The sequence below is a fragment of the Rana temporaria genome, chromosome 3, assembly GCF_905171775.1.
Source record: "Rana temporaria chromosome 3, aRanTem1.1, whole genome shotgun sequence".
In the NCBI taxonomy this organism is placed as follows: domain Eukaryota; kingdom Metazoa; phylum Chordata; class Amphibia; order Anura; family Ranidae; genus Rana; species Rana temporaria.
In genome coordinates, this window is record NC_053491.1 from 476,885,105 (window position 1) to 476,900,781 (window position 15,677).

The window sequence follows — 15,677 nt, forward strand, 5'->3', positions numbered from 1 at the left end:
CAATAGCGAATATTAAGGGGGACAAGGGGCATCCTTGTCTAGTTCCTCTACCGATTACAATAGGTTTTGAATAGTGACCCCTAATCCGGATGAGAGCTTTAGGAGAGGCATACAGGGCTCGGAGCAAGCCCAGGAACCCAGACCCAAATCCCCACTTATTCAGTATGGTAAAAATAGAGGGCCAGGATACTGAGTCAAAGGCCTTCTGAAGGTCCAGTGACAACAGGAATCCCTTTTGGGTAGGTCCTCCCGGCCAATTGGTTTGTAGGATTGACACTAGGTCAACTGCTCGTCTAATTTGGTCCGGGCCCTGCCTGCCAGGTATGAAACCTACTTGGTCTTTATGAACATATTGTCCTATGAACCCTGCCAATCTATTGGCTAAAATTTTTGTGAGAATTTTGAGGTCATTGTTTATTAGGGAAATGGGACGATAGTTGCTGACATCTTCCGGATTTTTGTCTGGCTTGGCAATCACAGTGATAAAAGCCGTATTAATATGGGAATCAAAAGGATCACCTTTGGTCTTTGAATTGAAAAATCTGGTTAAATGTGGTGATAAAACTTCCTAAAAAGTTTTGTAGTATGGGATGGAGAGACCATCCGGCCCCGGGGCAGACCCAGAACGGAGACTCTCAACCACCCCTCTCACTTCCTCTACCGTGAATTCAGCATCCATTATCTCTCTGTGGGCCGTTGAAAGGGAAGGTATAGAGAGCTCATCAAGAAATTTAGATGTTAAGTCCGCAGGTGGAAGAGTGGGCGAGTCATATAGGCGTGAATAGAAGCTGTTGAAAGCTTCTAGTATCTTGGAAGGATTGGTCGTAAGAGGTTGCCCCCCTATTCTAATCTAATGCCGCGTACACACCATCACTTTATGTGATGAAAAAAAACGACACTTTCTGTGAAGTAAAAAATGACGTTTTTGAAACTTCAATTTTCAAAGACGAAGTTGCCTACACACCATCGTTTTTCTCACAATGTTCTTGCAAAGTGAGGTTACGTTCACCACGTTTTACCATTGAAGCTTGCTTCATAAGTAGCTTCTGGGCATGCGTGGATGAAAAAACGTCTTAGAAAACGAAGTTTTTTGCTACACACGGTCAATTTCTGTGAAGTAAAAAGTGCACTTTTGAAAAACGACACATAAAATTGAAGCATGCTTCAATTTTTTTTGGTCGTTTTTTACAAGACATAAAACGACGTTTTCCCCCACACACAGTCAATTAAAGTGACGTTTTTAAAAACGTCATTTTTTTTCATCACATAAAGTGATGGTGTGTACGCAGCATTAGGCATGGAAAGGAGCTTGGGTTTTGGGGTTAGTTTGGCCGCCAAAAGTGGGCCTATTTTGTCGGCTTGGGTATAAAATTTGTTTTTGTTCCATCTGATGGCTTTCTCTGCCCGGGTCGTAAGAGCCAGGTTGAGAGCCAGTCTTGCTTTATGGTGTCGCCTGAGGGGTTCCTTTTGTGTGATGCTTTTAGGGAAATATAATCGGCTTCCAATTTCTCTATTTCAGCTTTCTGATCTCATTTCACCTGCGTGGAAATCTGAATGAACCTTCCCCTGATAAAAGCCTTGTGTGCGGCCCAAAGTGTTTCATCAGAAACCTCCCCTGTGTCGTTAATTTTAAAGTATTCCCTCAAGGCCTTATCTATTTCCGAGACTTTAGCCGGGTTCGAGAGTAATGATTCGTTCAGTCTCCAGAATGTACGTGACCCCTCCCGGTACCCTAACCGAAGAGAGATGATCACCAGGGAATGATCCAATAATGCAGAATCCCTTATAGAGGCCGAGGTGATAGCCGGGAGGACGGCAGAGGGAGTGAGAATATGGTCTATGCGAGCATATGTTAGGTGTGGATGAGAGAAATGAGTGTAGTCTCTCTTCGAGGGGTTAAGTTCCCTCCACGTGTCAGCCAGGCCGTGGTCATATAGAAGTTTAGCAATTTTAAGACTCTCTCTAGTAGGACAAATCGATTGGGATCCAGGTGGTTTAGTTTTATCTAATCCCTGATCCAGAGCCATGTTAGAATCCCCTCCAAAAACTACGGAGCCTTCCAATTCCGGCGAAAGGGTGTCAATCATAGATTTGAAAAATTTGGCCTGTCCTCTGTTGGGGGCATAATATGACACCAACGAGAACAGTTGATCCCCAATCTTGCCCTTAACCAGTAAATACCGCCCATCAGGATCAGCCGTGACAGAGATTTTGTTAAAAGTACATTTCTTGGAGAATAGTATTGCCACCCCTTTAGTCTTGTTTATGGCGCTGGCCAAGTAAAATTGAGGGAAATTTGTGTGGAGAAAAGTGGGGCTATATCGGACCGGGAAATGTGTCTCCTGTAACATTACAATGTCCAGGCAAAGTGATTTGTAGTGGTCCATCACCTTTCTCCGATTAATTGGAGAGTTCAAACCCTGAACATTGTGGGAGGCAATGCAGAGATTAGCATCTATCGTGTCAGCCATGGAGGAGATAGTTGGCACCCCGGCAGCAATAGCCCTCACTCACCCGATACAGTCTCAGGCCCCGGAACATCCCAGAACTCAAATCAGTCGGATCCATGACGCCATTCGATGCTGTAAGGCGCCTATGACAGTCTCGGGTCCCAAAAGGATCCGGCTGTAGGAATGAGGAACCTGTAAGCAGAACAATCATTAGGCATATTTGTGGGTAAATAAGGGACAAAGGGCAAGGAGAGGGAGGACAGGAAAGAAAAGAACCAGAAAGATCTCCCTGAAATTAAAAGCACAACACCGAGGGGGAGAAGCCCCGGTCGCTCAGAAAATCAATACCACATTCAGCTCCCCAAAAATCTGGGCAAGCTGTCCACCCCTCGGAGACCATAAGGTGTCCAAAGGTTGGCTGGAGACGCATTAGGTCCAGTTATCCATTTTTTTTATCCATACCTTCAGATGAAAAGCCTTTGAGGAATGGTTTGAAGCAAACGGCCTCATTGAGGCCAGGAGGTTGGGTAGCTTTGAGAATGTGTATCCACTGCAGTTCCATTTGGAGGAGGATTTTGTTCCAATCCCCGCCTCTGGAGCTTGGGTGGACACGATCTAAGATAAGACATTTTATTCTAGGAAATCTGCCATCATGCACTATTTGTGTATGGCGGCCCAAGGTAAATCCGGGTTGTTGGTTTGCATGCTTCTTATATGTCTATAAGCACGTTTCCAAAACTCCAATTTGGTCTTGCCTATATAGGCAATCACAACACAGCATTTAAATGACACCTATGGTTTTGCAGTTTACAAAATGTCTGGGACAGAATGTCTGGGACGGAATATTTGGCTGTTAGAGAGAACGGGGTTTCTGGCAGTGTGCATGTATTTACAATACTTGCAAGCACCACACATGTAAGTTCCTTTATATTTTCAGGGATCTGAAAATACTCATGAGTGATCAGGCCCCATACACACGAGAGGATTTATCCGCAGATACAGTCCAGCGGACCGTATCCGCGGATAAATCCTCTCGAGGATTTCAGAGGATTTCTATGCGATGGCGTGTACACACCATCGCATTGAAATCCGCGCTGAAATCCTCTGCCGATGACGTGTCGCGCCGTCGCCGCTATTATGACGCGGCGATGGGCGCGACGCTGTCATATAAGGAATTCCACGCATGCGTCAAATCATTACGACGCGTGCGGGGAATCCCTTTAGACGGATGGATCCGGTAAGTCTGTACAGACGAGCGGATCCATCTGTTGGAATGGATTCCAGCAGATGGGTTTGTTGAGCATGTCAGCAAATATCCATCTGCTGGAAATCCATCCCAGGGGAGATTTATCCGCGGATAAATATCCGACGGAGTGTACACACCATAGAATCTATCCGCAGAAACCCATTTGATGGGATTTATCTGAGGATAGATTCTATGGTGTGTATGGGGCCTCAGTCTGTCACCGATAGATTTTGCCCTTTTAAAAGAAAAAAGGGGATGATTGGGGACAAACTGTCCAAGTATGGAATCTGATGACATGATATGCCAGTTTTTGTTGACAATATTATTGACTCTGGCTTGTTGATTAGTGTATCTTGTAATAAATATGTAAGTGAATTCAGCGCCAAAGTGAATTGATCTAAAAAAAATTTAAGGCTGCTCCTCTGTGATAAAGTGTGAACTTTACAATAAGTGACTGTGAATATAGAGGGGGCTCAAATACAGCGTAGTACCTGGCAGATACCAACCTATAATAGTAATAAATACCACATGTGTATATATATATATTATATATATATATATATATATATATATATATATATATATATATATATATATATATATATATATAGAATCAATAATACTACAAACAAGTAAATATCAGTAGTGCATCAACACTAGTGCAATAGATGTGATGATAACTCAAAATAGTCCCAATATATGTTGCAATAAATCCAATAGAAGATCTTCTTAACAACTGAGCATGTATTCTTGCTTAAAGCGGAGTTCCACCCTATTTTTTAAGTTTGTATCATATGATGTAATACTGCCCCCTTAAATATATTTGGCATGTTTTTTTTTTTTTTTTTTTAAATACTCACTGTGCTATTCTTTTTCGTTTATTTCTCCCGCCGCGGCGGCAGAGGCCTCGCCGCGTCATCCCCAGCCCTGCTATTCCTCAGAAGTATCGCGGTACTTCCACCGCAATTGAAAGAAATCTCGAGCGAGCGGGTGGGCGGGCGTAGGCGGAGAGATGGTTAAAGCCCCGCCCACCGCTCTATGTATGTCCTGCTTCAGGGGGGTGGTGCACTTGCTGTCACTTGATTAGGAGGGGCGGGCTAATGTGGGCGCAAACCCCCCCGCAGTTTGTGCGGGGTGTTTGCTGTCCCACACGATCTTAGCTCAGCTCTTCATGGCAGCCGACATTGCTTCCCGTCAGCTGCCTCTCTCACTGGCAATGCACAGAAGGTGTCAGATCGGAGGAGGCGTGGTAGGGGCGGGGTCATCGGCATACACTGTGTATGCCGATGACCCCGCCCCTACCACGCCTCCTCCGATCTGACACCTTCTGAGTACACAGACAGGAGGAGGAACCAGGCAGGAGGTGGGATGCTGCTGTGCTAAAGGTCTGTGTACAAGTAAACAGACAGACTATAGATGACACTTGCGTGGGGGAGCTGATATAAATGAATTCCTGCAGTGATCTATGTGGGGGGAGAGGGTATGTGCTAGGGGGCGTTTTAGGAAAATCTGCCCCCACCCCTCCCCCAGCACATGTCCTCCCTCCTCCCAAAGTGCCTACTAACACATGCAGTACCCTTTCCCCCACCCCTGATCCAAAGAGATGCTGGCTGAGTTCCCGGGGCTGTACTCCTTCTGTGCTCATGAGGGGTTCCCACCATCCCTGTACTGTGCTGAGTTCCCGGGGCTGTACTCCTTCTGTGCTCATGAGGGGTTCCCACCATCCCTGTACTGTGCTCATGAGAGGTTGCCACCATCCCTGTGCTGTGCTCATGAGAGGTTCCCACCATCCCTGTGCTGTGCTCATGAGGGGTTCCCACCATCCCTGTGCTGTGCTCATGAGGGGTTCCCATCATCCCTGTGCTCTGCTGAGTTCCCGGGGCTGTACTCCTTCTGTGCTCATTATGATGGGTTCCCACCATCCATGTACTGTGCTCATGAGGGGTTCCCACCATCCCTGTACTGTGCTCATGAGAGGTTGCCACCATCCCTGTGCTGTGCTCATGAGAGGTTCCCACCATCCCTGTGCTGTGCTCATGAGGGGTTCCCACCATCCCTGTGCTCTGCTGAGTTCACGGGGCTGTACTCCTTCTGTGCTCATTATGAGGGGTTCCCACCATCCCTGTGCTGTGCTCATGAGGGGTTCCCACCATCCCTGTACTGTGCTGAGTTCCCGGGGCTGTACTCCTGTGCTCATTATGAGAGGTTCCCGCCATCCCTGTGCTGTGCTCATGAGGGGTTCCCACCATCCCTGTGCTGTGCTCATGAGGGGTTCTCACCATCCCTGTACTGTGCTCATGAGGGGTTCTCACCATCCCTGTACTGTGCTCATGAGGGGTTCCCACCATCCCTGTGCTGTGCTCATGAGGGGTTCCCACCATCCCTGTACTGTGCTCATGAGGGGTTCTCACCATCCCTGTACTGTGCTCATGAGGGGTTCCCACCATCCCTGTACTGTGCTGAGTTCCCGGGGCTGTACTCCTTCTGTGCTCGTGAGGGGTTCCCACCATTCCTGTACTGTGCTCATGAGAGGTTGCCACCATCCCTGTGCTGTGCTCATGAGAGGTTCCCACCATCCCTGTGCTGTGCTCATGAGGGGTTCCCACCATCCCTGTGCTGTGCTCATGAGGGGTTCCCACCATCCCTGTGCTCTGCTGAGTTCCCGGGGCTGTACTCCTTCTGTGCTCATTATGAGGGGTTCCCACCATCCCTGTACTGTGCTCATGAGGGGTTCCCACCATCCCTGTACTGTGCTCATGAGGGGTTCCCACCATCCCTGTACTGTGCTCATGAGAGGTTGCCACCATCCCTGTGCTGTGCTCATGAGAGGTTCCCACCATCCCTGTGCTGTGCTCATGAGGGGTTCCCACCATCCCTGTGCTGTGCTCATGAGGGGTTCTCACCATCCCTGTGCTGTGCTCATGAGGGGTTCCCACCATCCCTGTACTGTGCTGAGTTCCCGGGGCTGTACTCCTTCTGTGCTCATGAGGGGTTCCCACCATCCCTGTACTGTGCTCATGAGAGGTTCCCAGCATCCCTGTGCTGTGCTCATGAGGGGTTCCCACCATCCCTGTGCTGTGCTCATGAGGGGTTCTCACCATCCCTGTACTGTGCTCATGAGGGGTTCCCACCATCCCTGTACTGTGCTGAGTTCCCGGGGCTGTACTCCTTCTGTGCTCATTATGAGAGGTTCCCACCATCCCTGTACTGTGCTCATGAGGGGTTCCCACCATCCCTGTGCAGTGCTCATTATGAGGGGTTCTCACCATCCCTGTACTGTGCTCATGAGGGGTTCCCACCATCCCTGTACTGTGCTGAGTTCCCGGGGCTGTACTCCTTCTGTGCTCATTATGAGAGGTTCCCGCCATCCCTGTGCTGTGCTCATGAGGGGTTCCCACCATCCCTGTGCTGTGCTCATTATGAGGGGTTCCCACCATCCCTGTACTGTGCTCATGAGGGGTTCCCACCATCCCTGTGCTGTGCTCATGAGGGGTTCCCACCATCCCTGTGCTGTGCTCATGAGGGGTTCCCACCATCCCTGTGCTGTGCTGACTTCCTGGGTTTGTACCCCTGCTGTGCTCATGAGGGGTTCCCATAATCCCTACAGCGCCAGGAAGTCAGCACAGCACAGGGATGGTAGGAACCCCTCATAATGAGCACAGCAGATACTATTAGTCCAGCTTTTTAAAAATTCATCATAACGAATGTGGGTAATTGTTACGAAAAGTGAACGAATCTAACGAAAATTCGTATTTCGTACGAATCTGAATTGAGTTTCGGGCACGAAATACGAAAATAACGGCTAATGCGAAACGGAACTAAACAAAATGAATTTATTGACGGCGCAAATGTTATATATATATATATATATATATATATATATAATCTTGTTTCTGTGCAGATATATCTACATAACAAATGATTTAGTATATTTACTGGTTCCTGGAGGGAGGAGAGTTTTGCATAGACAAGGGGCAAGCAAGTTCCTCCCGTTGCTATGGAAACCTGACCTGAAACTATTACCTGCTTGTGCAGCACTGAGCATGTGCGAGATCAAGGCTGAAATCCAGGAAGTCATACAGTCTGGCTTCATGATGCCCACACTTAAGATGGCCCCAGTCAATTTCTATTTTATAAAGTGTCTAAATGCTGTAACAACCTAACAAAACGGACCTTAGTTTACAGACTAACTGTAGTAGAATACATTAAGCTTGTGTATTACAGGGGTTTTCATATTTAAAACGTTTTTATTTTTTAAATTGTGGCCGGAACTCCGCTTTAAGGTGATAATATTCCGCCACCAAACATTGATATCTGTCGTCACCCAAAGTGCACGGATATTAGATCTTGTAAAATATGTAAAAGTTATTTTTAGGGTTTTTAGGGTTGAGCGAACCCGAACTGTAAATTTCGGGTTCGGTACGGACTTTGGGTTTTTCCCAAACCCGGACCCGAACCCGAATAATTGGAAAAGGTCTGGGTTCGGGTTCGGAGTTTGGGTATGTTTTGGCGCGCTGCACGGCAGCCAATCGCCATTCTTTTACTACTGTGACTGGGAACTGATCACAGCCATGCCTACTTATGGCATGGCTGTGATTGGCCAGTGCAGCATGTGACCCATCATGTGACCAGCCCCTATATTAGATAGAGGCACACAGCACACATCGTCACTCTGCTTCAGTTATCATAGGGAAAGGCTGTTGTTGCTGCTTAGGGACAGTGTTAGGTGTATCCTGCTTCAGAAATCTCAACAAGCACACTTTATTTCTTTGATATCTGCATCATCTTATGGTATCTGACTCGTTGTCACTGTGCTTTAGTTATCATAGGGAAAGGCTGCTGTTGCTGCTTAGGGACAGTGTTAGGTGTATCCTGCTTCAGAAATCTCAACAAGCACACTTTATTTCTTTGATATCTGCATCATCTTATGGTATCTGGCTCGTTGTCACTGTGCTTTAGTTATCATAGGGAAAGGCTGCTGTTGCTGCTTAGGGACAGTGTTAGGTGTATCCTGCTTCAGAAATCTCAACAAGCACACTTTATTTCTTTGATATCTGCATCATCTTATGGTAGCTGGCTCGTTGTCACTGTGCTTTAGTTATCATAGGGCGAGGCTGCTGCTGCTTAGGGACAGTGTCAGAGAGCTGTATCCTGCTTCAGAAATCTCAACAAGCACTCTTTATTCCTGTGACATCTGCTGTGCTTCATATAGTTTAGGAATGTTGTTCAGCTATAGGGACAGTCAGCAATCTATAGGTGACTCTGAATATTTCAACAGCACTGCACCTGCCACCACCTGTGCACCTGTGATATACTGTGTTTGTGTCCAGTACATAGTTCAGGGACAGGTTCCAGAAATGTTCCTATAGGGACAGTCAGCAATCTATAGGTGACTCTGAATATTTCAACAGCACTGCACCTGCCGCCACCTGTGCACCTGTGATATACTGTGTTTTTTTGTCCAGTACATAGTTCAGGGACAGGTTCCAGAAATGTTCCTATAGGGACAGTCAGCAATCTATAGGTGACTCTGAATATTTCAACAGCACTGCACCTGCCGCCACCTGTGCACCTGTGATATACTGTGTTTTTTTGTCCAGTACATAGTTCAGGGACAGGTTCCAGAAATGTTCCTATAGGGACAGTCGGCAATCTATAGGTGACTCTGAATATTTCAACAGCACTGCACCTGCCACCACCTGTGCACCTGTGATATACTGTGTTTTTTTGTCCAGTACATAGTTCAGGGACAGGTTCCAGAAATTTCCTATAGGGACAGTCAGCAATCTATAGGTGACTCTGAATATTTCAACAGCACTGCACCTGCCCCCTGTGATATACTGTCTGTGCAGTACATTGTTTAGGGCTGGGTTCCTGCTTCTTGCTATAGGTGGAGAAATATATAGGTGAATCTCTGCCCATTTCACCAACACTCCACCTGTCCCCTGTGATATACTGTCTGTGCAGTACATTGTTTAGTGGTGGCTATCTGCTTATTGCTATAGGTAGAGAAACATATAGGTGAATATCTGCCTATTTCACCAGCTTACACTATTTTTGTATTTAAAATTTCTCAAAATTAGGGCAAGACCCTAAATTTGAGAAATATATAGGTGAATCTCTGCCCATTTCACCAGCACTCTGCCTGTCCCCTCTGATATACTGTCTGTGCAGTACATTGTTTAGGGCTGGATTCCTGCTTATTGCTATAGGTAGAGAAATATATAGGTGAATCTCTGCCCATTTCACCAGCACTCCACCTGTCCCCTGTGATATACTGTCGGTGCAGTACATTGTTTAGGGCTGGCTTCCTGCTTATTGCTATAGGTAGAGAAATATATAGGTGAATCTCTGTCCATTTCACCAGCACTCCACCTGTCCCCTGTGATATACTGTTTGTGCAGTACATTGTTTAGTGCTGGCTTCCTGCTTATTGCTATAGGTAGAGAATATATAGGTGAATCTTTGCCTATTTCACCAGCTTACACTATTTTTGTATTTAAAATTTCTCAAAATTAGGGCAAGACCCTAAATTTGAGAAATATGAGGAAAATGTCAAATAAGGGACATGGCCGCGGTCGTGGTGCTGCTGGTGGAGCTCCTGTTACAGGGAGAGGACGTGGTCGATCTGTGCCAGCTACCAGCACAAGTGAAACACCTTTCTCAGGTGCGAGTAGCCGACAGAGCCTGCAGCGGTATTTGGTTGGGCCTAATCCAGCTCTACGAATGTTGAGGCCAGGAGCAGAACAGGCGGTAGTAGATTGGGTTGCTGACAGTGCCTCCAGTTCCTTCACATTGTTTTCCAACCAGTCTTGTGCTGAAAGTTCAGAGTTGGCGCCTGCAGCCGATGTCCACCATCAGTCTTTCACCTCACCCCCTTGCAAATTAGCCAAGCAGTCTGAGCCCCAAAGCATGCAGCAGTCTCTTCTTCTTTTTGATGAGTCTGTTAGCATGTGTTCCCAGGGCCATCCACATAGCCCAGCCCCAGAAGGGGAAGAGATTGAGTGCACCGATGCCCAACCACTTATATTTCAAGATGAGTATATGGGGGGACCATCACAGCATGTCTTGGATGATGATGAAACACAGTTGCCAACTGCTGGTGCTTTTGCAATTGTGCAGACCGACAAGGAGGGCAGTGGTGAAGACTGGGTGGAAGATGATGTACAGGACGATGAGGTCCGCGAACCTGACATGGAATCAACCTCATGCAGGTGACCCGTGTAGTTCGGAGGAAGAGGCGGTGGTCGCACAGAGCCACCAGCACAGCAGAAGAGGGAGCAGGGTGCCAAAGCAGAGCGTCCGTCCCCTAGACAGTATGCCTGCTACTGCCCAACGCAGCAAGGGACCGAGCACACCAAAGCCAGGTCCAAGGAGTTCCCTAGCGTGGCAGTTCTTCACACAATGTGCTGATGACAAGACACGCGTGGTTTGCACGTTGTGCAATCAGAGCCTGAAGCAAGGCATAAACGTTCTCAACCTGAGCACAACCTGCATGACCAGGCATCTAAGTGCAAAGCACGCGCTGCAGTGGAGTAGACACCTCAAAAACCAAGAAAGGTCTCTGGCTCCTCCTGCTTCCTCTTCTGCATCAGTCTCGGGCCTCTCTGCCTCTTCATCCACCTCTGTTGTGACAGTGCCACCTGTCACCCCTCAATTAGAGGACCGGCAAGCAACACTACCACCTGGGTCACCAAACATCTCCACAATGTCCCATGGAAGCATTCAGCTCTCCACCTCCTAAACACTGGAGCGTAAGAGGAAGTACCCCTCTACCCACCCACGATCCCTGGCCCTGAATGCCAGCATTTCAAAATTACTGGCCTTTGAAATGCTGTCATTCCGTCTGGTGGAGACACAGAGTTTTAAAAGCCTGATGGCATTGGCTGTCCCATAGTATGTCGTGCCCAGCCGCCACTACTTTTCCAGGCGAGCCATCCCTTCCCTGCACAACCAAGTGGGGGACAAAATCAGGTGTGCACTGCGCAACACCATCTGTGCCAAGGTCCACCTAACTACGGATACGTGGACCAGTAAGCATGGTCAGGGACGTTATATCTCCCTAACAGCGCACTGGGTAAATGCAGTGGCGGCTGGGCCTGAGGCGGATAGCAGTTTGGCGCATGTCCTTCCACCACCAAGGATTGCAGGGCGATTCAGTTTGCCTCCTGTTCCTAACTCTTTCTACTCCGCTTCCTCATCCTCTACCGACTCCTCATCCAGTCAGCGTAACAAATTCACCACCAACTTCAGCACAGCCATGGGTAAACGCCCGCCGGCAGTTTTAAAACTTTCCTTTTTGGGGGAAAAACCACACACCGCGCAGGAGTTGTGGAGGGACATGGAACAACAGACTGATGAGTGGTTGGCATCAGTGAGCCTCAAGCCGGGCCTGGTGGTGTGCGATAACGGGCGAAATCTTGTAGCAGCTCTGGGCCTAGCCGGTTTGACACACATCCCTTGCCTGGCGCATGTGCTGAATTTGGTGGTGCAGAGTTTCCTGAAAACTTACCCCGATATGCCCCAGCTGCTGCAGAAAGTGCGGTCCGTCTGTGCGCACTTTTGGTGTTCTCACCCTGCTGCTGCTTGCCTGGCAGTGCTGCAGCGTAACTTCAGCCTTCCCGCTCACCGCCTCATATGTGATGTGCCCACAAGGTGGAACTCCACCTTGCACATGCTGGCCAGACTGTGCGAGCAGCAGCAGGCGATAGTGGAGTTCCAGCTGCAGCACGCACGCGTGAGTCGCTCTGCGGAACAGAACCACTTTACCACCAATAACTGGGCCTCCATGTGAGAGCTGTGTGCCTTGTTGCGCTGTTTTGAGTACTCCACCAACATGGCCAGTGCCAATGACGCTGCTCTCAGCATGACTATCCCAGTTCAATGCCTCCTTGAAAAAACGCTACGGGCGATGATGGAAGAGGATGTGGCACAGGAGGAGGAGGAGGAATCGGGATCATTTGCAAGGCTTTCAGGGCAGTCATTCACAAGTTGCTCCGAGGGTGAGTTTGTGCACCAACAAAGGCCAGGTACACAATTGTCTAGCAAGGGCACAGTTCTGGAGGATGACGCGGGGGAGGATGAGGAGGAGGAAGACATGGAGGAGGAGGAGGAACCATGTTCACAGCAGGATGGCATCCAGACCAGCTCATGGCCATTACTGGTGTGTGGCTGGGGGGATACAGAGGACACAGATGATACACCTCCCACAGAGGACAGCTTTTCGTTGCCTCTGGGCAGCCTGGCACACATGAGCAATTACATGCTGCAGTGTCTCCGCAACGACCGGCGCGTTTCGCACATTATGACAGGTGCTGATTACTGGGTGGCCACGCTGCTGGATCCCCGTTACAAGGACAATGTACCGTCCTTAATCCCCTCACTGGAGCGTGAACGCAAGATGCGCGAGTACAAGCGCACGCTGGTAGACGCGCTGCTGGTTCAATTCCCACCTGGCAGCGGGGGCACAGTGGAAGCAGAAGGCGAAGGCAGAGGAGGAGGAAGAGGTTGCCAACGCAACAGGGGCACCGCCAGCACCTCAGAAGGCAGGGCCGAAATGTGGAAAAGCTTTGTCAGCACGCCACAACAAACAGCACCACCAGCTGATATGGAACGTTTTAGCAGGAGGCAGCATTTCAGCAACATGGGGGAGCAGTATGTGAGCACACCCCTACACGTACTGAATGACGGCTATGCCCCCTTAAACTTCTGGGTCTCCAAATTGGGCACATGACCTGAGCTTGCCCTTTACGCCTTGGAGGTGCTGGCCTGCCCTGCTGCCAGTGTATTGTCTGAATGTGTATTTAGCACGGCAGGGGGCGTTATCACAGACAAGCGCAGCCGCCTGTCCAGAGCCAATGTGGACAAGCTCACGTTCATTAAAATGAACCAGGCATGGATCCCACAGGACTTGTCCGTGCCTTGTGCTGAATAGACACCGGGCCGGCCTTACCCAGCCATTGTTTTTTTCTGAGCTTTCTAGGGTTGACATCTCATCCCTTTCAAAGCAAAAACATATTAATTACACAGGTTCTCTGGCTGATTAAGGTGCTGCTAATTAAACTCACTTGGTGCCTTATCGACATTAAATTAGCCCCAGAACCTGTGTAACTCTGTGTTCAGGTTTAAAGGGATGAGGTAGCAACCCTAGATCTGTCTCACTCTTTTGGGGTTTACCCTAATTTAATAAATAAATCAATTAAAAACCAAAACCTGCTGTGTTGGCTACCTCCTCCTCCTCCTCCACCACCGCTTCCACCTTCAGTCACATTCTTAGGCTTGCGCACTGCAACTGCTTTCTTTAAGTCCCACCAGAGGTTCTCAATCGGATTTAAGTCTGGTGACTGTGATGGCCACTCCAAAATGTTCCAGCCTTTAATCTGCAACCATGCTCTAGTGGACTTGGAGGTATGCTTGGGATCATTGTCCTGTTGAAAGGTCCAACGTCTCCCAAGCCTCAGGTTTGTGACAGACTGCATCACATTGTCATCCAATATCTCCTGGTACTGAAGAGAATTCATGGTACCTTGCACACGCTGAAGCTTCCCTGTACCTGCAGAAGCAAAACAGCCCCAAAGCATGATTGACCCCCCGCCATGCTTCACAAAGGTGTTCTTTTCATCATAGGCCTTGTTCTTTCTCCTCCAAACATAGCGTTGATCCATGGGCCCAAACAGTTCAATTTTTTTTATGTTATTTTAAGTTATTTCCCTATCCACATTTATTTCCAGAGTACTTGCCATGCTCTTCCCGACATTTTGCTGCCATTTGCAGCCCTCCAGCCCTTTCCCTTAGTTTTTTAGAGACATTTTTGTGGTCCGTGTGCATCGACAAAGAATCATCAGAAAAAAGCATATTTTCCCACTCCTCCGGATACAGGTTTGTGTAAGATGGGGCACAAGAAGTCCCCATTGCCACACCCTCTATCTGGAGGTAGTGGGAACCGAAAAAAGAAAAAAAAATTGTGTTCCAGAATAAATTCTAGGAGGGAAAGAATGAACTTGTTATAGGACAAGGTACTATCACTGTCCGCACCTATAACATGTTTGATTGCCGAAAGGCCTTTAGAGTGAGGAACAGAACTATACAGAGCCTCAACATCAATCGTGACTAGTAAAGCATATTCCGGAATGTGCATGCTTTCAAGGATTTTAAGGAAGTGGATAGTGTCCTTTACATAAGATGGTAATGAACTGACATAGAGTTTAAGGAATTTATCCACCAGTTTAGTGGCATTGTCACTTACTGTACAAATTCCATTTACCTTTTATCCTGTATTGCATTGATGTATGTATTTCAATAATAACATTTATATTTTTTCATTTACAATTTAATCTCAGTGCCTTATAAGTCCAGTTATGGGATATTCTCTCTTTTCGTTGAGTTAGGCTATATTTACACTTTATTACCAAAAGTATTGGGATGCCTGCCTTTACACACACATGAACGTTAATGGCAGTCTTAGTTCGTAGGCATAGGCATGCACACAGGGTGTTCCGGGTGTGCCCAGGCACACCCTAATCATCCCATGTGCATTAGTATTATTAGTATTATTACTCGATGTAGCAGCAGGAACATGGGAAACATCTCCCTCTTACCGGATCTGGCAAAAGAGAAATGTTTATGCTCTTCTCTTTCACTGTGCCAGCAGGGAAATCAATGTTCCGTGGTCATATATATGTAGACACACACACATGCATGTGTGTTTGAGCTTTAGGGTGCACATCCTAATGCAATTGGCTGTGCACACCTACGTTCGTAGTTCAATATTGAGTTGGCCCACCCTTTTCATCTATAACAGCTTCAACTCTTCTGGGGAGGCTTTTCACAAGGTTTAGGAGTGTGTCTATGAGAATGTTTGACCATTCTTAAGAGTTTCCTTCACTGCAACTAAGGGGCCAAGCCCAACCCTGAAAAACAACCCAAGACCATAACCCCCCCTCCACCAAATGATTTGGACCAGTGCACATAGCACAAGTCTT